At 41.6% G+C, this 21,950-nt stretch overlaps 1 protein-coding gene across 12 annotated transcripts in view; it reads right to left on the bottom strand.

The window, feature by feature from the left end:
• The window catches only part of KANSL1 (KAT8 regulatory NSL complex subunit 1), a 175,165-nt gene that overhangs the window by 129,932 nt on the left and 23,283 nt on the right, over positions 1-21,950 (bottom strand). For 2 of the 12 annotated variants that reach the window (XM_033438976.2, XM_049701415.1), the window contains exon 1: positions 16,717-17,332. The exons of 8 other annotated variants lie outside the window; for them this stretch is intronic. The gene's annotated coding sequence lies outside the window, so the exon portion shown is untranslated. Of the gene's footprint in view, positions 1-66; positions 146-1,320; positions 1,339-16,716; positions 17,333-21,950 lie in introns of those variants that run through there. 2 more of the 12 variants (XM_033438975.2, XM_049701414.1) reach the window with 2 other exon arrangements.

The following is a 21,950-nucleotide window of genomic DNA, read 5'->3' as shown; positions in this document are numbered from 1 at the left end:
AATGTATCAAACTAAGCACCCAGTAATTAAACAGAAAAGAATTAGTAAGGAACTCCTCATCCCTACCAAAGTTTCTATGCCAATTGTCACAGGTCTGTACATTTTTCTGGCCAAAGGATCCAATGTTCGTCAGCTTCCCACTTCTCTGCAAGACAGATTATACTAAAAGCTTAATTGTATCACACCTGTGTTACCAGTTCACTTCATCAATTTTCTTTTCTTTTGCTGTCCTCAGTATGGCCCACCTCTCAAATTAACTGCCCAACTGATGTGTCTCTTTCCTTTACCCGAAAGCTTCTTGAAATAATAGTTATAGGGCTTCCCTGGTGGCGCAGTGGTTGAGAGTCCGCCTGCCGATGCAGGGGACATGGGTTCGTGCCCCGGTCCAGGAGGATCCCACATGCCGCGGGGCAGCTGGGCCCGTGAGCCATGGCCGCTGAGCCTGCGCGTCCGGAGCCTGTGCTCCGCAACGGGAGAGGCCACAACAGTGAGAGGCCCGCGTACCACACACACAAAAAAAAGTTATAAATAGCTGCCTCTGCACTTCTCACTCTTCTATAATCTGGCTTCTACCCCTACTGCTCTGGCAAAGGTCACCAGTAATCTCATCATCAAATCCAATGCTCAAGCCTCAGTCCGCATTCTATCTGACTTCTCTGAAGCCTTAGGTAGTGCTGACCACCCCACTCTTCTTGAAATTCTCCTTTCCAGACGTCCTTGACAACAAGGTCCATTCTTCTGCCCTCTTCTCTCTCAACTCACTTCCTTGGCAACAACCACTATAGCAACATGGTAAGGCCTCCTAGCACTCAGAAAAACATGCTCAGCTGCACTAATCAACATCCCCACCTCTATGTTCCTCAAGCCCCCTGAAACTCAAAACTGACTTTCTTTTTACTCCTTACCCATTTCTATTATCTCAGGTAATGGTATTGCTTTCATTTAGTAACCCAAGCTAAAAACCTCAGCCATTTGCCACTTCTTTATCCCCTTTGATTTATCTGGTCTGAGAGTAAAAGGAAATCTATGCAAAGAACTAAGCCAGCTGTTCCTAAAGTGTGGCCTATGGACTTCTTGAGAACTCGAAGACCATTTCAGAGGTCCACAAGATCAAAGCATTTTCGTAATAATAATATTAAACGTTATTTGCCTTTTTTCATAGTGCTGACATTCGCAGTAAGGGTGCAAAAACAAGTCTGAGCAAAACTACTGGTACCTTTGCACAATTCAGGGCAAAGGCACCAAACTACTAATAACCACTGGTCACTGTATTCTCTATGCATTTAAAAATAAATCAATAAATAGGTTAGTACCACTGACCTTTGATGTCCTTGGTGAAAATATGAAAATAATGAACTTTATAAAATCTCCACTCGAGTCTTCAGTGTGTGTGTATATATATATAGGTATACAAATATTCTGTGCAATGAAAGGGAAAGTAGACATAAAGCACTTCTGCTGCTTTAAGAAATCTGAGAAAAAGCACTAGTACAACTGAGTTACAAGCTGAACTAGAAGCTTCCCTTCACAGAACACTATTTTTACTTGGCAGAACAACTGACAAACTATGATTATTCAGACTTGAATAGTTAGCAGACATTTTGTTGAAAATGAACAAAGTGAACCTGTCACTTCAAGGAAATCCAATGATGATGTTTGTTGCCAATGAGAAAATCTGAGTTTTCAAGCAAAAATAAGTATTTTGAAAACGTGTATCCACCACCATGAGCTTGAATATTTCCCCAATACTGAAGTCTTGATTAAGTAGACTACTGCTGATATTAGTGAATGAGAATTTGATACCACATAATGAAATGTGTCAACCTTTGGAAGATCTGCATAACTCAGTGAATGACCAAATGACCAAGATCATTAGAAACGAGTGCATGGGTAAAGTAAGTGCAAGACAAGCCAATGGATTAATGTGACAGAGTATGAAAAACTCACTGAAACAGCTTTAGATTCCATAGTGCAGCTAACCTTTATGAACTACTACTTGCCAAGTTTGAGTACAGTATCAAAGGATAGCCACACTTTAAAAGGCTATTTAAATACTCCTCTCTTTTCCAAACTACACATCTGTACAAGGTCAGATTTTCTTTATATAATTCCAAAACAACATATCACAATAGAATGAATGCAGAAGCAGATAGGAGAACCCAGCTGTTTTCTATCAAGCCAGACATAAGGAAGATTTGCAAAACTGGAAAATAATGCTATTCACACTTAATATTTTTTTTGTTCTGGTAAAAAGTTATTTTCATAATATGTAATAGGTTTGTTATTTTTAAATGAATTCGTAATTTTTTTTTTTTTTTTAATTTGGCCACACTGCATGGTTTGTGGGATCTTAGTTCCCCAACCAGGGACTGAACCCGCGCCCTCGGCAGTAAAAGCGCGGAGTCCTACCCACTGGACCACCAGGGAGTTCCCCGTAAATAATTATTCTTTGAATTTCTCGAAGTTTCTAATCAACTACTGATAATAACCCATAAAAGTTCTCTGTGGTTTTCAACATTTTTTAAAAGTGAAAAGAGGCCTTGGAACCAAAAAGTTTATGAATCACTGAACTAAACGCAACCTCCTCCTCCCTCAAAAAAAAAAAAAAAAAAAATGACAGCAACTTCCAATTTGGTCAAACATTTTATCTTTAGATAACAATCAACATAGGACGGTAAGCCCTGTAGTACTACACTAAGATTCTTCATAGTATGGCAATTCAAATCGTTAGTATCGAAATATTTAAGTAAATGACTGAGAAAACATCCGTACAAATACCAATACACTTATAGGTCAAATTTGACTAGTGCTCTATGTAATTGCCAAAATTTTCTCACTCTAAGCTTATAATAACTTTAACAAACATCCTATATTCATTAAACTAGATCTTCTGGGGATTACAGAGTTTTATCCTCATGGACTTTCTAGCATATGGCATTCTGTGTGACTGTTCTACGTCCACTTTTCCTATTTCTGATTTTAAATTTAAAAATAATTCCTAATGTAATAAAAAATAGTTATGTTACACTGGCTGAATTGACAGATGAACCAATGTAAGTTCTTTATTCAAAATACCTCAAGTCAATTTTATAAAAGGTATTTTCTCCCATAAACAAAAATCACTATCTGATCTTTCCCATCAACTCAATATCCTCTTTCGCACTGATATCAATATACAGTTGATACTGGCAATGCAAGGAGGCACATTATCAGTGCCAGATGATTAATACAGCATATGAGAGTAGATATAGCCTACTACCCCAAAGCACTACAGTTAAGTCTCAGAAATAGCAGGAAACAGCCTCCCTCTGGGGACTCAAGCAAGGGCACAGATGTTACACAGCTTCCACAAAACTTACTGACGAAAACTCATGTTCACACAGTTCAGGTAAAAAGAGGGGTGTAATTAACTTCACACCACAGAGGTACTTAAGCAGTAAACATACCAAAGTTATTTCAGAATTATTCAGTTCTTAAAAATTCACAACTTAAAGAAAAACCTGCTGACTCAAATCCCATCTGTTTCAAGATTTCTCTGACCCTCCGCAAGCAGTCCGAGAACTTGACATTAATCACATACACCTCAAAAGCGAATTTATTTTGCTTACACTCCGTCCTTGGTCTCAATATCCCCATAGGATGCATTGCAAAGAGTAGTTACTAAAACAATTGTCTCAATAAATAGGGAAGGGGAAAAGTGAAGTCTTCAGAAGAAATTCCATTCCTAACTCCTAAATCTTTATCTTTCTACACCAAAACTGCTGTTAAAAATATACATATTAAAAACTACACCCCTCTCCCTTCATTGACTTGAAACGCTGTGCTGAGATGCAATATTACTCCCAAAGACATTCACAGATAAGGGGAGCCGGTCCAGGTTCACATCCTGGCTCCACCTGTATTTAAATTATTTAACTATTCTGTTCCCTCAATTTCCTCGTCTGCAAGAAACAGAGCTGACCTCAGAAGGCTGCTGTGATGATTAAACAAAATACTTTCAATTACTTAACCTAGTGCCTGGCACAAGCACCCATTATTTGCATTGTTATTATAACCTATAGACAAAAAGCAAATATTACTGAAACGAAAAAATGTGAGATGAAAAAAAAAGGTGTTAAAAAATAAAACACATACTATGACCTCATTTCTCTTTTAAAATGTAGGTGATAAGATTCTTTTGTCTTTTATTTTCTGGCTTATGTAATGTTTCCACCATAAACATGTATTGCTTATATAATAAAAAGGAAGCAAGCAAAAATAATGCAAATTCTTAAAGATCCAAAAAATGTGAATAAGGCAAAATATCTTTCTTAAATTTAACATAATGAGCAAAATGTTGATTGAAACGATTCCCATCCCACTTGAATCCCAAAAAACATCACTACTCAACAATTCAGAGCAGAGAAAAACTGTCAGACTTAAGCAGTTTTACAAAAACAGTTTATGATAAATCATCTTTCTCCAAAGAATACAAAGCATTAAAAGCTATAATTACTTACTAATCCTCATAACAACCTGGGTGGTAGGTTTCGGGCTGGGATTATAATTTCCAATTCACTGGTGGGGACAGATAGTAAAGTTATATGGTACATTCAGAATAAAGGAACCTAAAATATTCCAACTTTTTAGTTCATCTAATAAACCACAATCTGACCAAAAAAAAAACAGATGGAGCTAATGTACCTGCTGTCACTGACATAAATTAAGATTCAGCAGTAAGTTTGAAGAGACAAAAACAAGGGCTATCTTATCAAAGTCCTTTAAAAGGCTATAAAAGTTTGGGCTAGGTAATAACAGTTTCCTTCCCAGTTCCAAGGAAGCATTTTGGAGACTGGAAGATGTCAAATGGGTTCAGCAGGCAAACACATTTAGGAGAAACTTCCTTGATGAAGATTCACAACACACTTCATTATACTGAATACTCAAATATTTGCAGCTTTAACAAATAAACATCTTTTTTCCATTACACCTATCAATATCTTGCAGAACACCGTTCTGAGGGATACAAGTTAGAATAAAGTCCAAATATGCGACCTCTAGGGTCCCTTCCTGTGCTTATGATTCTATTATTATAAACTGCAATACAGATTCAAGAACAAACTTCCACCTAACACAAGCAGCACTGGGAAGCCGAAGTACACCCCTAGGACAGAGCTCCTCAACATCAGCACTACTGACTTGTGCCAAATTATTTTTCGTTGTGGAGGAAGGGGATCTCTCCTGTGCACTGCAGGCGGTTTAGCAACATCCCTGGCCTCTACACGCACTAGATGCCAGCAGCACTCTCCTCTCCTATAAATTATGACAACCAAAAATGCCTCCAGAAATGACAAATGTCTCCCAGGGGGCAAAATCACAACCCCCAATTGAGAACCACTGTCTAGAGATAGATTATCTCTATAGCTACAGATGTCTGTACATGTATATATATATTTCTGTATATACAGATTTCCAGAAAGCACACATATCTGGCTGCTTCAAATAGTGCAAGTCAAAACTAACTCCACACCTGCAAGTGAGAACCACGCCTTATTCCTTGTAAATTCCCAAGACAGGACTCCAGTTACACAAGAATAAACTGGCAGCATCCACCTTGCAAAAATGTTGATAAGCTGCCGGGACCCAAAGGGAAGTGTTTGGCCATTTGGGTGGCCAACAACCGCACTTTCACTGAAAACAGAAGCAAAAATCAAATGGGGGACAAGAAGCTTGCCCATAATGTGGCTTCTACTAACCTCTTCCCACCATCACCTCATTACTCTGCACAAAACAAAGAAAGAAATAGGCAGAGGAAGGATGGTTAGGGAAGTGTCTGTGAAGTTATCAAAATTTCAGCTGAAACCTGAAAATTAGCTAAAATTTCATTATGTAGAAGGTTGGGGTAAAAGAAGGGTAATGTGGCATTCTAGTGAGAGGAAAAGGCACGGGAAAAGGCAAAACTGTGGGAAAACATAGGATATCCTGGAGGGTGAAAGAAATAATCAATTTGCTTGAAATATAAAGCATATTGTAACAGAGAAAACACTATAGAAATAGGTGAAAAGGAAGTTTGAAGCCAGATCATTAATGGACAACCTTCAATAGCCAGCCTTTACTCAGACTTAAAGGCAGCAGAAAGTCATTAAAGGTTTTTCAAATGGGGAGTGACACATGAGAACTGTGCTTCAGAGAGACCAGTTGGGTAAGACAGATTAAAAGAAAGTAAAAAGTCAAAGACCAATGAAGAAGCTACTGCAATAATCCAGATAGGATGCAACAAGAATCTCAACCAAGGTGTTCACCACAGTGGAATGGTCGAAGTCTCCTCCAGGCTTTGGAAGGGCCCAAAGTCTGCAGAAGGGCCAAATAAGTGACATAAACCGAAAAGGTAAAGGCTCTTAAGAGAGAAGGCTGTCTTTTCCTTCATAATTTCAGCTCCTTTATGATAAAAATCTCTCATTTATTTCTCATAAAGCTGTACAGGTGGCAGGGGGGGCTGTTCAGTTTTGGGGTATCCTCTCCTTTCCTAAGAGTGCCAACCCAAACCCAGCCCGCGTCTGCATGAGCTCACATCTAAATTATCGTAACAGCTTCCTGACTGATGCCTCAGTCCTCCAATCCATTCCGTAATCCATTCTTTTTATCGCCTCTCTTCTCTACTCTAGAATAACCCCTAGTACCTTTCTCATGAGTCCAAATTCTCTGAGATGAAACTTAAAACAATATCAAAGCAAGTGCATCAGTTGGCTTAGACCTAGAACTCCCTACCCCCAGATTCAACTCCATAATCTTTGCCTATGTTGCTGCCTCTACCTGGAAGGTTCAAAGCAAGTGCATCAGGTGGCTTAGACCTAGAACTCCCTGCCCCCAGATTCAACTCCATAATCTTTGCCTATGCTGCTGCCTCTACCTGGAAGGTCCTTCTACCCTTTAAGCCCAAAAGTTAATCCTTCAATACACAGCATCTCCACAACAACTTTTCCAGACTATTCAGATTCACATCACTTTCTTCCTGCTTAAATTGTACAACGCACTTAAAGCCATCACTCAATTAAAATCATCTGAATGTTCCCTAGTTGTCAATTTATTAATACTAATTTATTCTATTTCCGAGACAGGGGAAGTTCCTTAACATCCCTCTTTGCATGCTCACTAACTTTATCTAGTTAGGGCTTGGTACATAGTAAGCATTGTGAGTACTTACTGACAGGGTTAGAGTAGTCAAAACAGACCTAGAGGTAGGCTTTCACGTATAAGATTGTGCTAAGCAGAGAAAGATGAGGAAATTCTAATCAAGAAACTGACACGGGCTTCCCTGGTGGCGCAGTGATTGAGAGTCCGCCTGCCGATGCAGGGGACACGGGTTTGTGCCCCGGTCCGGGAAGATCCCACATGCCGCGGAGCAGCTGGGTCCGTGAGCCATGGCCGCTGGGCCTGCGCATCCGGAGCCTGTGCTTCGCAACGGGAGAGGCCGCGACAGTGAGAGGCCCGCGTACTGCCAAAAAAAAAAATTTAAACAAAATAATAGGGAAGGATTTGGGAGATGATCCACAGAACTTGGATGAACCAAGTGGTACATGTGCAGCTTCTCAAGAAAGAGAGGGAAAAAGCAGCTATGCAGTGCTTTGTGATGAAGTATCAAAAGCTACATTATGGAACACACTGTAAAGTGTTTTTTTTTGTATTTCTTTTACAAATGTGGATTTGTTATGGAATACAACAGGGAGTGGGCAGCAAAATTTTTATTATAAAGCAAAGAAACAATGTGGACCTCACCACCCCAGTCCCTAACACTTTCTATGCCAACAGGGCAGGGCTTCTTAGGTTTTATAATTACTAAGGGAATCATAGCTCTGGCTGGAGAATAGGTTATTATTATGATTGCTCTAACGTTCACTAACATTTACTAAATGCTCTAATGTCCACTAACATTAATTGACCTTTTACTGCGTCAGTCACTGTGCTAAATGTTTTACATACACATCCTCATTTAGTCATCACAATAACATTATAAGACGAGTATGTACTCTTATTCTCATTTTATAGATAAGGAAACTGGTGCTCAGAAGTTAAGTAACATGCCCAAGCTCACACAACTACCAAGCTGCAGAGACAGGATTCCGATTCAAATCTCTAACTGTAAGCCCCATGCTTTCTTTTTTTTTTTTTTAATTGAAGTATAGTTGAATTACAATGTTGTGTTACCACTATATACAATGCTAGGTCTAAACTGGAAGGAGCTTAACTGCTAGACATGAGGTTTTTGAATTTTAGTCTTTATGGGAAAGTCAATGAGAAATACCAACTGATTATCTCCAACAGACATTTTATTAAAATGCCTACAGCATTCAAAGCCCCACGTAAAGACAGACACTCACTGTGATCAGGGAATCCTGGGGGGACCCTCACACAGGCTGAGAGTGGGTGGGGTCACAAAAGGCTTCCCGGGGCAAAAACATCTAAGTTGAAACCTAAAGAATAAGGAGGGTCCAGTATCGCCCATACAGCTACTTTCAACATCCCTATCCCCAACACCAAATCCAAAACCAGTTCCTGCCCCTCAACATGCCCCATGTGAATGAATCCCGATCCCAATCACTGATTTACCATCTGATAGACATCTTACTTAAACATATACTAATACTTAAACATATACTAATACCAGATAGGAATAATAGGAAGGCTATAGGAGTTCATGGTCTAATGCTGGAGACACCAAGAATTATAGCAGTGTCATCAATGCCAAAGATAAAAAGATAGAAATTAGGCGTGAAGGTAAACCCAGATGATAAAGCACTGTTTTTCCTGAAGGGATCAAGCAAGGCTTCAGAAAGAGATGACATTCTGACTGACTACTGAAGGCTAAATAGGGAGGATTCAATATAGAATGACAGGCACATTCATTGCATCCTTAATACCATTGCCTTAGTTCAGAACCTCTTACGTATTACAGTAATCCAGACAGTTGTAATCTCCCAACTGTTCTTTCTTCCTGTCTCAGCAAGCCTTCAACCTAGTACCCACTACCAAAATGATTACTAGAAAGCAGGAGGAAAAAAGGGAAGAAGAGAGGGAACATAACTCCAACCATGTTGTGCTCCTGCTTAAAATCCTTCAGTGACTCTAGGGTAAGGATGAACTCAAACTTCCACACAACATTTATCTGCCCCCCTTTTACACTCAGCCTCATCTCCAACCTGTCCCCACCTTAGCCACCTGAATCTTATAGTTCCAGATTCTTCCATACCCTTGGCACCTTTGCTTTTCACGTTTTAGCTCAAGATCACATGCTCTTTAAACTATTCCCCATTCATTCCAGGTGAAGTTAGAGGTCCCTTCCACTCTAGGGTCTAATATGCACTCCCATGACACCCTGGGCAACAGCTCATAATGGAACATAAACACCTAGTTTTGTCGCCCTCCCGCCCCAATCCCGACTGTGTATTTCTTAAAAGGAAGGTTATGGCTTGTTTTATCTCTATCCTTACATGTAGCACTGCATCTGGCAGAGAGTGGACCAATACATGTTAGCTAACCTGAGTAGTCTATGCTGAATGCATCAGATGGAGATTCATTATAAAGTTAATGGGGGTGTCTGATCATAAGGTAAAAACAATCTAACAGTAAGCAGGAACGGGGCTTCCCTGGTGGCTCAGTGGTTGAGAATCCGCCTGCCAATGCAGGGTACACGGGTTCGGTCCCTGGCCCGGAAAGATCCCACATGCCGCGGAGCAACTAAGGCCATGTGCCACAACTACTGAGCCTGTGCTCTAGAGCCCGCGTGCCACAACTACTGAAGCCCACGCACCTAGAGCCTGTGCTCCGCAACAAGAGAAGCCACTGCAATGAGAAGCCCGCGCACCGCAAGGAAGAGTAGCCCCCACTGGCTGCAACTAGAGAAAGTCCACACTCAGCAACGAAGACCCAACACAGCCAAAAATAAATATAAATAAAATAAATAATTTTTTTAAAAAAGAAGCAGGAACCAACAGAATCTAGGACAGGCTTCAACTACCTCAAGTTGCAGTCATTTACATTGCCAAGCACATGCACTCAGACTGACAAACTTTTTAAGTTACTTTTTTTTTAAGTTACTTTTAAACTACTAAATTTGGCTACATAAGCCTTTTGAAGGCAATACCTATCAAAATTTTAAATGCAACTACTCAGACTTCTACCTAGTAACTGCACTTTTATGAACCTATCCAACAGAAATATTCTCACAGATACATAAGAATATATGCACAATTCTGCTGAAGACAGTTCTTTTACTAAAGAATTGTAATACAAAAAAAAAACTAAACTTAAAAGATACAATAGAATATTATGCAGCTATTAAAAAAAAAACTGTTTAGGGCTTCCCTGGTGAGGCAGTGGATGAGAGTCCGCCTGCCGATGCAGGGGACATGGGTTCGTGCCCCGGTCTGGGAAGATCCCACATGCCGCAAAGCAGCTGGGCCCGTGAGACATGGCCGCTGATCCTGCGCGTCCGGAGCCTGTGCTCCGCAACGGGAGAGGCCACAACAGTGAGAGGCCCGCGTACCGGGGGAAAAAAAAAAAAACTGTTTATATGTTGATGTGAAAAATCTCTATGATATATAACTAAGTGAAAAAAAAGACCAAGCTACGGGGCTTCCCAGATGGCGCAGTGGTTGAGAGTCCGCCTGCCGCTGCAGGGGACACGGGTTCGTGACCCGGTCTGGGAGGATCCCACATGCCGCGGAGCGGCAGGGCCCGTGAGCCATGGCCGCTGAGCCTGCGCGTCCGGAGCCTGTGCTCCGCAACGGGAGAGGCCACAACAGTGAGAGGCCTGCGTACCGCAAAAAAAAAAAAAAAAAGACCAAGCTACGAAACAGGTAAGATCATGTTTGCATTTAAAAAAAAAATAAAATTGTTTTGAAGGATAACTACATATCAAAATATTTATTCATGTTTATCCTATTTCTATTCTATCACTGCATTCAAGTTTCCTTCCAGTTTACCTCACAAAAAACAAAGAAGGAAAAATGTATTTTTATCTCATCTCTTCCTAGCAAACTCTAATAATACAAGTATTTCTGAACAATACTAAAATCGAAGATTTCTTGAAGGGTTCAAGCAATTCAAAAGCAAACAAGTTCTTCTTAGGTTGGGGGGGGGGTAGGGGATGAGGAGGGGGTACCTGACCAAAGTCGAGGGATCTCACTGAATCAACCTATCCCTTTAGAATACTGAATTAAAGATTAACTACAAAAAAAACAGCAATCCATTATCTTCTGAAATATGCTTAAAGTCTTCAAACATCCTCAGTTCTCCATGGCAATATATGAGCAGTTTAACGAAACTTTCCTGACAGTTCAACTTATCAGACCAGTTTTCTGCAAAGCCTCTAATGCTAGCAAACATCAGAAGCTAAACTAATTAGCTTTTCGCCTCTATCCCTTCATCATACCCTCCAGTGGAGGTGCTAGTAAGCAGTCACAAAGGCCAAATAGCAAGGGAAAGCCTAGATATCAGTTTTTAGCAATTTTTGGTTTACTGCCCTAACAACAAAATTGTAATTCATCTTTTTTATTCCCAAACACTTCCCCTCCAACTGAATTTAAGCAGGTCTGACCCTAAGCTGCTCCCTTTTTAAAAAGAAATTAAGGGACTTCCCTGGTGGCACAGTGCTCAAGAATCCGCCTGCCAATACAGGGAACACGGGTTCGATCCCTGGTCCTGGAAGATCCCACATACCGTGGAGTAACTAAGCCCGGACGCCACAACTACTGAGCCTGCACTCTAAAGCCGGTGAGCCACAACTACTGAAGCCCGCGTGCCTAGAGCCCATACTCCACAACCAGAGAAGCCACCGCAATGAGAAGCCAGCGCACCACAACAAAGAGTAGCCCCTGCTTCTCCGCAACTAGAGGAAACCCACGCGCAGCAACGAAGACCCAACACAGCCAAAAATAAATAAATAAATGTATTGAAAAAATATATACATATATAAAGAAATTAAAAGCTGAGGGACTCTATTAAGTTTGATGCCACTCAAGCAACTTTTTTCCAAACAAGGGCAGAATCTGCTGTACTTAAAATTCAGAGTGAGATCTCATTTGGGATTCCTGGTTCAAGTAACAAGAACCAGAGTTTTTGATAACATTTAGATAAAACTGCACTGAATTTACCTCCACCTTACATTTCCTCACTCTCAAAAGCTTGGGGAGAAACTGTATTTTTAAAAAGTTAGAACTGGAGGAAAAAAAGGAAAGTTTACAGTCAACAACAATAAAATATATAGCTAAATAATTCCCTAGTGGGCTAGGGCATTCAAATGTTACAATTTTATAGAGCTAGTTTAAAATCTTAGAAAAGCAAGGCTTGCAGAAGGTAACATTTATTAAGCAGCTATCCATTGCCAGAGACCACTACCCAACAGATAAACAAAAATTTAAAAGGTATCTACCTTGAAGAGCCTCTCTTTGACATAATGGTTTAAAATCTTCATATACAATCCTTAAGTTTTTCTTTCAGACTACCCAAGTTTGTTTTTCATTCATAAATATGAACTGTGCTCTCTACTTTGAAGTCAGTTTCCTCACACCCTACATTTTTGCTTTTACTTTTGTTTGATTAAAGACAAGAAAAGCTTAACACACAAAGAAAAAAAACATCTACTTCAGTTCTTTTTGGAGGCCAAGCTTTTTGGTAAATCATACCTATCAGTTTATTTTCTCCTATACATTTTACCCTACATCCTAAAAGGCAGGCACAGGGCATAATGCAGGAACAAATGATAACCGAACTAATAAATAATAGTGACCCTCCCAATCATATATACTGGTCTTTTCCTATGAGCCACAATTCTCTCCACAATCTGCAAGTGACACCCAAGGACACCACTTTCTTTCTTATCTCTTCTTGTGACCTTCAAATATTGGTGACCTCTATCACAGTGTAATATTTGTCTTTTTAAATTCATATTGTCTTTTTAAGCATTACTGCGGTTCACTGAGTTTTGATCTCACATTTCAGGGAATGGGAAGTACTGATGAAAGTGTCTTGTTTTGTGTCATGAATTATCACACTCCGGCAGGAATATTTTTGCACAGCTTTTAGTATGCCCAGAGGCTAATATGCAATTTATTATGATAGAAACTATAATTTAAACATACATCTTCAGAAGCAACATGAAGACTCAAAATCCAGACTTAATATAGATTTCCAAGAAATAGCTAAAGTCCTTTTTAGGGAAAGGATGTGGTCCAAGTACTCTGCACTGTCACAGTAAAAAGGCCAGGTGTTTGGGGCCATTTTATTTGAGTCACCTGCACCTGTACTTTTTTATAAAGTGATCAAGTAAAAAGGCACTAATGTAAAATATGCTTCCTGAGACCCAGAACAATCTAACCAATCAAGGCAGAAACTTACTTAAAATAGAGAAAGAGGGCAAAGAAAAGGTGCTTTGAAACTCTAAATAAACCACTCAATAATGAGATTTGCTCTGGGGCAATCAACCGAAGACCACATACTTAGTCTGCACTAGTTCCTCCTTTCCAAACTCAAGGGGATGGAAAGATGTTTGGGGTTAAAAAAAAAAAACCAAAAAAACCCCAATTAATTAAAAAAAAAAAAAGTCTCTCTCTCTCCAGGAAGGAAATCACTTAATTTCTGTGTCTAATGACCTCGCCAAGAAGAAAAAAATAACCCCTACCAAACCCCCCCGCCCAAGGAAGATGACTCAATATAAGAGGAATAAGCAATATTCTTTAAACACAGTACTTTCAATGACTATTATTTAGAAAATCCAACATGGATTAGTAACGTTTTTCACATTTTAAAATTGCTTTTCTAGTACTGTAACAAGGTAACTAAGCTTTACTCAAAAAAGTTCCTAATTAGAACCACTCAATACTAAAATACCCTCTCAAATCAGCATCGTCAACCACAATGGCCCTATGTTTACAGATTACATGAGTCAGGTTATATCAAACAAAACAAATCTATAACTTGTTACTCACTTTAAAATACAATTAAAATCTGTGATCAATCCAATAAAATCCAGAGTAGTAGAGACACTGGTTACAGTGTAGCATGACTAGAAATGGAAAGGTACTGGCAGTGTTTGAAGAAGAAAAAAATAGTTATTTTCCTTTCCTCTCACCTTGATAAAAGTTAAAAGAGAACTAAGGCTTACTCATTTTCTAGCTTCCAGAATTTTCCTCAACAGGATAATGATAAGTCACCTAACAATCAACGTGTGCTCTGCAGGTTTAACCATAGGAATAACGTGTGTAGGCAGGAAGAAAATCATACAAAGATTTAACATCTCACTTTGGTAAAGCACAAAAGTCAAACACTAAAATTCTGAATAAGCCTTTCAAGAAAGATGCAGCAACACTTCTAAATACCTCACTTAAGTAGATTCACAAAGATAAAAGGACCAAAACCCCACCATACCTCAAGGCTCTATCAATACTTAATTGATCACTCTTAACTGTCTACAGATGTAAATCAAAAATACTTTTCATATACTTAAATAAGGCAGTCATCAGAGACCAATCATCTTTACCACAATACAGATGTTAAGAATCTTTGTCACATCTATGTTTCCCTCCAAGTGGTACACACTTGAAAATTAAAAATTGACCACCTCAAATCATGAGATCACTAACAAATACATCAAATATGCTAAAGGTCAAAGGAATGCATACTTTGTAGGATAAACCTAGCGGAAATCGAAATCAGAATTCCATGACTGAGGATAGTTATCCCACATTTATAACACATTTTTTAGATTCCCAAGAGATGAGCATTTTTACCTTGCCTTATTTTTAGAACTACACATCACACTGCACATATCACATGACATGATGTAACTGTTAGCAAAGAAAATGGCCCAAAACCATTGAAAATATACATGGTAGAGGAAACGAATCAATGCACACAAGAATCACTATATTTCATATTGACTTTTTGAAATTTTTTAAACACACGACAGATCTTTTTTCAAATTGGAAACGCGGTTAGTAAGCTCTGTAGAAACAACACAGAAATGTATTCGGTATTTTATAAAATAGGAATTTACCCAACTACGGGGAAAACTGATATGAAGAAACATAATAGAAAAACATTCTTCTAAATCTATAGGATTAGTAGTAAAAATTCTCTGGATCAAAAACGTAACAGAAACATAATGAAATACCTTCAGGTAGAAAACAATTATTACTCAAAAGTGTTCACTATTGTTGCGAGAAAAGAAAAACAGTTTTAAATGACAGGCATGTAGACAATTGAAAATTTCTAAATTGGTCAGACAGTATGCTAGAAAAAGAACTAAGTATAGCCTGTAGAAGGGGGGAGGGGAAAACACACCCACTTAAGCCCTTGTAAATAGTGGTTTCTTTAAAGGGCCCAAAAAGCAGGGAAAATACTACAGACTATTCTGAGAAATGGAAAACATATTCCAATGTTCTACTTTCCATACTTGAAAGTGCTTTAGAAACGAACTTCAGTAACAACCTATAACTATATCATGATTATGCAAGGCAAAGATTATGTAATTTTATCGTTTATTATAAATGTCCGATTTTAAAACTAAAAAAACTAAAACGTTTTGATCTCTCTAATGGGGAGGAGAGAAGTTCTTCTGGGCTACAATTTAAAAATATAAACACACACCCCAAAACAAACAAAAAAACACAATGATTGCTAGCCACGTGACAAAGGAGATGGCAACACCAGGATTGTGAATGGAGGGGAGGGAGGCGAGGCAGGAGGACTAGGAAGATTTCTCGGAACTTTGGGGACCTCGGGATTCGGGTCTCCCGACCCTTAAGGTACCAAACTCTAGCCCTATTAGTTGTACTGTTAACATTCTCAAGTAGTTTATTAATAGGTCACGAAAAATGCTCCAGTGACCTCCAGAATAAAGGGGGGAAAAACGGAGGAGAAGGAGAGAGCAATTTAAAGTGGCGCCATCATGTCACCCCTTCTCCCCTGAGGCAATCAATAAGCAAGAGTTAAGTAACGTGTTTCTCCAAAAAAAACCACACTGGGATCCCGACAACGGAAAACAAAAGGATTTTTAAGTAAAGCATGGGGGTAAGGCTGTTTATCCTATGGAAAACAATCAAATTATTTGCTGAGAATCAAAAGACAGTCAGCCGGAAAACAGGCCCCCCAAACTCACTTAAAAGCAAATAAATGTCTCTTCCTCTTTAGTTTAAAAAAAAAAAAAAAACACGTCCGCCTGAGGGAGACTAGATCTGAAAACGTAAGTGACCTCAATTTACAAGCAACAAAAATAATAAATAAATGAAACAAATAACCATCTCACTAAACAATCAGAGTTGTGATACACACCGTGAAACGCGCAAGATGTGTGTTTCGGCCAGAGAAAGGCCTTTTGCAGTCAAGAGAAGTTCAAGGCGAGAGCAAGAGTTTGTTTGGGTTTTTTTTTTTTAAACCGGAATAAATCGTGTTCTTAAGGCCGCATTTTTAAATAGAACGCCAAAGGAAAAGCTGGCGAACGAGGCGGCAGCTGGTGGGGAAGGGCCCCCGCACACCCCCGCCCTTGGGGCGACTCCCAGCCTCGGACCCGCAGCAGGGAAGCCCGGAGAGGCCATTTAAAGTTCCGGGGATTTTTCCTGCCCTGCCCTGCCTTTCTAGTTACAACTAACAAAGAGAGGGAGAAATGGGAGCCACAGGGAGAGCGAGGAGAAGGAGAAAGGGCAGCGGGAGGAGGAGAGGAGCAGCAGCAGCAGCACCTACCACGTGATGGAAGAGCGTTGCCCGGGCGGATTCAGCCCCACAAAATGGGCGCAGTTTGCAAACAGCCCCCGGCCTGGGCGCCGAGGGCCGGCGGCGGCGGCGGGCGGGGGCGCGCGGCGGCGGCTCCGGCCCGGGCCCGCCGCTCTCCTCCCCCCCGGCGCCCGGAGCCGCCCTGACTTTCCGGGCGGGGGGGCGAGGCGGAGGGGGAGGGGAAGGCGGCGGCGGCGGGGAGCGGCCGCTTTTTCTTCTCTTTCGGGCTCTTTCTCCGGCCTTCCTCGGCTCCGGCGGGGCCTGGGCACGGCCGGGGAACAGCCCGGCCGGGAGGACGGGCGGGCGGGGGCAGAGAGTGAAGCCGCCCCCCCGCCCCGCACAAACAAGCGCCGCCGTCTGCAGCCCAAGCCCGCACCCCGGCCGCCGCCCCCGGACGCCTCTTCCCGGCCGGGGGGAGCGCTCCAGCCGCCCCCCGCACCGCCGCGGCGAGACGAGTCGGCTTCGCTAAGGTGCTCGGTTCTCCCGCCGGCTCGGCGAGCGGTGGCGGCGGTGGCGGCGGCACTGGGAAAATGGCGGCCGAGCTTCTTTTCCCTCCCCCCCTTTAATCTGAAGCGGAGGGAGAATGGAGCGAGCGAGCGAGCGGGCGAGCGCCGGGGACACGGGGAGGAGGGACAGCAGCGCCTCCGCCGGCTGCGGCTGCGGCGGCGAAGGGCCGCTCCGCCCCGGCGCGCCGCCAGGGGGCGCCCACCGCGCCGCCCCCGCGAGCCTCCAGGAGGCGCGGCCGCCGCCGCCGCCTCAGTCAGTCATGGCTGCTCGTCGCGGCCGCTGTTTCTGCACCTCCAGCTGCGGAGGCCGCGGCGCCGGGACCCAGCCGCTCCCAGACGTGCGGCGGCGGCACGCGGCACTGCGGCAGGCGGGAGCGGACCCTCGCTCCGGCTGGGGTGAGGCTAGCCTGAGGCACTGACGCCGTCACATTCCTTCCGCGCTTGGGCTGACAAGGCCGCGCGCCGGCTGTGAGGGGCAAGGCAGGCTGGCACGACAGAGCAAGAGGACGTGAGCGAGGGAACTGTTTGTACTGGGTAGTAAATAGGCTAATGCCGTCGGTACCACATTATTCCAGGGCTAAACGTGCGCTGAATCAAGTGGGGAGCTCTCTGACCAGTGAACCGCTTCCTGCCGCCCTTTGTCCTAGCAGCCTGCCTCCGTACACTGCAGCACGCCTGGGCACTAGCCCCAGCGCCACGATCCGCAGCCGCCAGGGTTAAAAAAAAAAAAAAAAAAAAAAAAAAAAGCGCACGTCCTCATTGCGCAGGCGCGGGCCAGGGCCCGCGTCGGGCCAGCCCGGGAAGGGACAGCCGGGAGCGAGAGGGGAAGAGATGGCCCACCAGCGCCAGGCCCGCTGGGAACTGTAGTTTTCGTTAAGAAGCACGCGTCTGGTTTTGGGTGTCACGGCTTGGCGAATCCACCAAAGCAGGCAAATGGCATTACACAATGAGTATTTATGCTTCCTGTCTCCACCAAAAGGAAGTTCACTGCTATGCTAAAAGTTTAACAAAGAACTCCACAGAGAAACCCAAATCTCCCGACAAAAAGCAAACTTCCACTTTCCTACCAGAGTTGGTTTAAAGTGGTGGCACTTTATCATTTCTCATGACCAGTTTGTCAGTACAGTATTTTATTCCTTTCCCAAAATAGGGCCTTAAAGTAATGGAAGTTTTTCTAGGTTAAAAAAATTCAGCAATATAATGCGAAGTGTCACATTTACACAAATTATAATCCACTATCCTCTAAAACGAAAGAAAAAGTTGCCAAAAGATGAATCCAGTGCTTAGAGGTTTAAAAAAGGAACTCTGGTATTCATCAAAATATTACTTTAAATTACAGAACAACAACAAAAAAAATGTTTCCAACAATTAAATCATCAAATGCAGCAGATGAGAAAGGTATGTATGCTCTACTACCAAAAACGAAGATGAGAAACGCTCAATACTTTTTTGTGGCTTACCAAAACCAATATCCGGTGGTATGCGTCACTTCTGTTAGGCCAAAAAACAGCCCAACAGCTTGTCCTGCCACAAATTTTAACTCACTAGCTCCTACAGCATCTACACCTATATTTCCATTTGTACCCTTAAAATCACACTCTTAATCATAGTCATGGTTCTCAAATATCAAAAGAAAGTCACAGGGTCAAATTACACAAGAATAAAAAATATGTATACATATTTGTATACACATCCAAAAGAGATCCTAGTCTTGGCTTTTTAAATTATAATCCTGGGGGGGGGTTAGTTGATTGAAAAATGTATACACACATCTCCATATAAATAGTTATTCCACAAAATATAGCAGAAAGTGTTGAACACAATTCTAAAACCAACAGATGGCGAACTAGAGCCCTAATGTGAGGATTCTGAAATCCAAATGAGCAGAATGAAAATACCAAATAAGGCATAGCCCTTTGCAGTGTATACTTAAATATTATGTTCAAAGACACTCACCACAAAATAATTAATTTTACTACTGCTTCGATTCTTAAAACTCAAGTGTCAGATTTAATTAGGCCCCCAAATAACCAAGGTTATAAAATACATTCTTTTCAAATGATTAAGAAAGAGGTGGAAATGCTCATTTTTAAACATGCATTTTGGGTAAAAGTAAATCCCCACTTTCCCCTTTTCTCATTGCTTAGCCCAAGAGTAGGGAGTTCACAGTGTTTATGGCACTTAATTTCTTTTACATTGTTATCTCGAATCAGATGTCTTTCTGCTCAGACACCAATTTTTCCAAATAAGGACACTCAAAGGTGAGCTACTACAGACACAAAAATCTTAGACAAATACATTTTCTTAAAATTTCCCCCCAAAACACAGTGGATGTCAAGGCTGATTACACACACACACACACACACACACACACACACACACACACGGGCTTCCCTGGTGGCGCAGTGGGAAGATCCCACATGCCGCTGAGCAACAAAGCCCGTGTGCCACAACTACTGAGCCTGCTCTCTAGAGCCCGCGTGCCACGACTGCTGAAGCTCGCATGCCACAACTACTGAAGCCCGTGCGCCTAGAGCCCATGCTCCGCAACAAGAGAAGCCACCGCAATGAGAAGCCCGCGCACTGCAACCGAGAGTAGGCCCCACTCGCCACAACTAGAGAAAGCCCACACACAGCAACAAAGACCCAATGAAGCCTAAATAAAACAATTAATTTATTTTTTAAAAAAAACGCATACTACTCATTTTCCAAATCATTCTTGGAATAGTTACTGTGATTGACTGTCCTCCGATATCCACTCTATCCTAGTAGATTAGTTTCAACCCATTCTCTTTGCCAATGATTGGTTGGGAATGGGCATGAAATGTAATCCTGGCCAACGTGACACGAGTGGAAGCCCACTGGAAGGCCTCCAAGAGAGAAAAGATTCTTCAGTCCTAAAGATGAGATGAGGAAGAAACAGTCCCTTTTCAGGTAATGCTGAACATGACACTTCACACTGCTACAGTCACCTTACAGCAAGCCTGAAGATGCCACCAACATCAAAAAGGGCAGAATGGAGAACTGGCAAGTACCTTGGTCCTTGGTGACAGCATTAAATGATTATATCAAACAATCCTGACATCTGCAAGACTTCTGGACTTCCAGCTACATGAGACCAAGGTAACAACAAACACTTCTTTATTGTTTAAGCCGATTTGAATTAGGTTTCCTATACCTGAAGTCAAAAACATACTGATTATTTTCTCATATTTTAGTGTATTTGTATACTCTAAAATACTTTATGGATAATTTATATTGTCATATTTTATATAACCTATAGACCAGTCCTTTCCTCATATACACAACTCTGTACCCATCCATGTCTTTATCTATGTGAACTTTCTGCCCTGAAAAAGAGGACCATCCCTCCTCACCACCAATCCTTGTTCATTCCTCTCCCCCAATCCACCTCTAATTTATTTTTCCTTCAAGAAAACAGTAATAAGAGAATTCCCTGGCAGTCCAGTGGTTAGTACTTGGCACTTTCACTGCCATGGGCCCGGGTTCAACCCCTGGTTGGGGAACTAAGATTCTGCAAGCCGGATAAATAATAGAATAGGAAAGAAAGAAAAAGAAAACAGTAATAATAACAATAATGTGGATAATTGGCACTGTATTACCCTGCTCTTGGTTAAATGCTCTCTGTAATTCCACTGAGGTTGTTTTCATATACCAATCTTGCCTCCTAAAGCCAGCCTCAAAGCTCTTAAAAGCAGGAACTATGATTATTCCAACTTTTCTGATTTATTACCCTGATCTATATAATAAACACACTCCAAAAAGGCACTCTTTAACTTCTTCACCATATATCTTCTAACAACCCAGAAATTCCTAAGCAGAATATTCTAACACAAATTCAGTATTTCATATGTCCGGACCAATCTCAAAAGGACAAGGGATTATTCTATGTTGTACTTAAAAAAAAAAAAAAAAAAAAGAAAAAGCAATGATTAAAGTAACTCAGGAGAGAAAGTCCTAAAGCCTAAACCGTTTAGTTTCAAAAGGACAGAGACCCAGTTTTTGTTATTTGCCATTGCATCCCAGGGACCTAGTCCAGATATCACAGAAATGAACACATCAATCTATATAAGACAATATTAAAATTATATCATGGAAGAAACATTTTTAAACTGAAATTGGTGCATGCTCTCATGTTAATATTCAGCCAGCTAAATGTGAAGTAGAAAGCCAGGATAAACTGAACCAAAATTGGGAAATTTAAACAAAAGAATTTTGGATATTAGAAGGAATATGGAAGGCCATCTAATATAAACCTCCAGATTTTATTATCAGGAAAATGAAGCCAGGGCTTCCTTGGTGGCGCAGTGGTTGAGAATCTGCCTGCTAATGCAGGGGACACGGGTTCAAGCCCTGGTCTGGGAGGATCCCACATGCCGCGGAGCAACTGGGCCCGTGAGCCACAACTGCTGAGCCTGCGCGTCTGGAGCCTGTGCTCCGCAAAGAGAGGGGCCGCGATGGTGAGTGGCCCCCGCTTGTCACAGCTAGAGAAAGCCCTCGCACAGAAACGAAGACCCAACAGAGCAAAAATAAATTAATTAATTAATAAAAGTGAAGGCATTCCATTTGTTAAAAAAAAAAAAAATGAAGCCAAGAGAAAATAGTTAGGAGACTGGCCAAAGCCAAAGCTGGAACACATGCTGGAATCCAGGTGTCAGTCTCCAATTCTCACTTTCC

Source organism: Orcinus orca, chromosome 19 (genome assembly GCF_937001465.1).
Source record: "Orcinus orca chromosome 19, mOrcOrc1.1, whole genome shotgun sequence".
Taxonomy (NCBI): domain Eukaryota; kingdom Metazoa; phylum Chordata; class Mammalia; order Artiodactyla; family Delphinidae; genus Orcinus; species Orcinus orca.
Note: the sequence above shows the minus strand (reverse complement) of the source record. Positions and strands in the feature narration are given on the sequence as shown.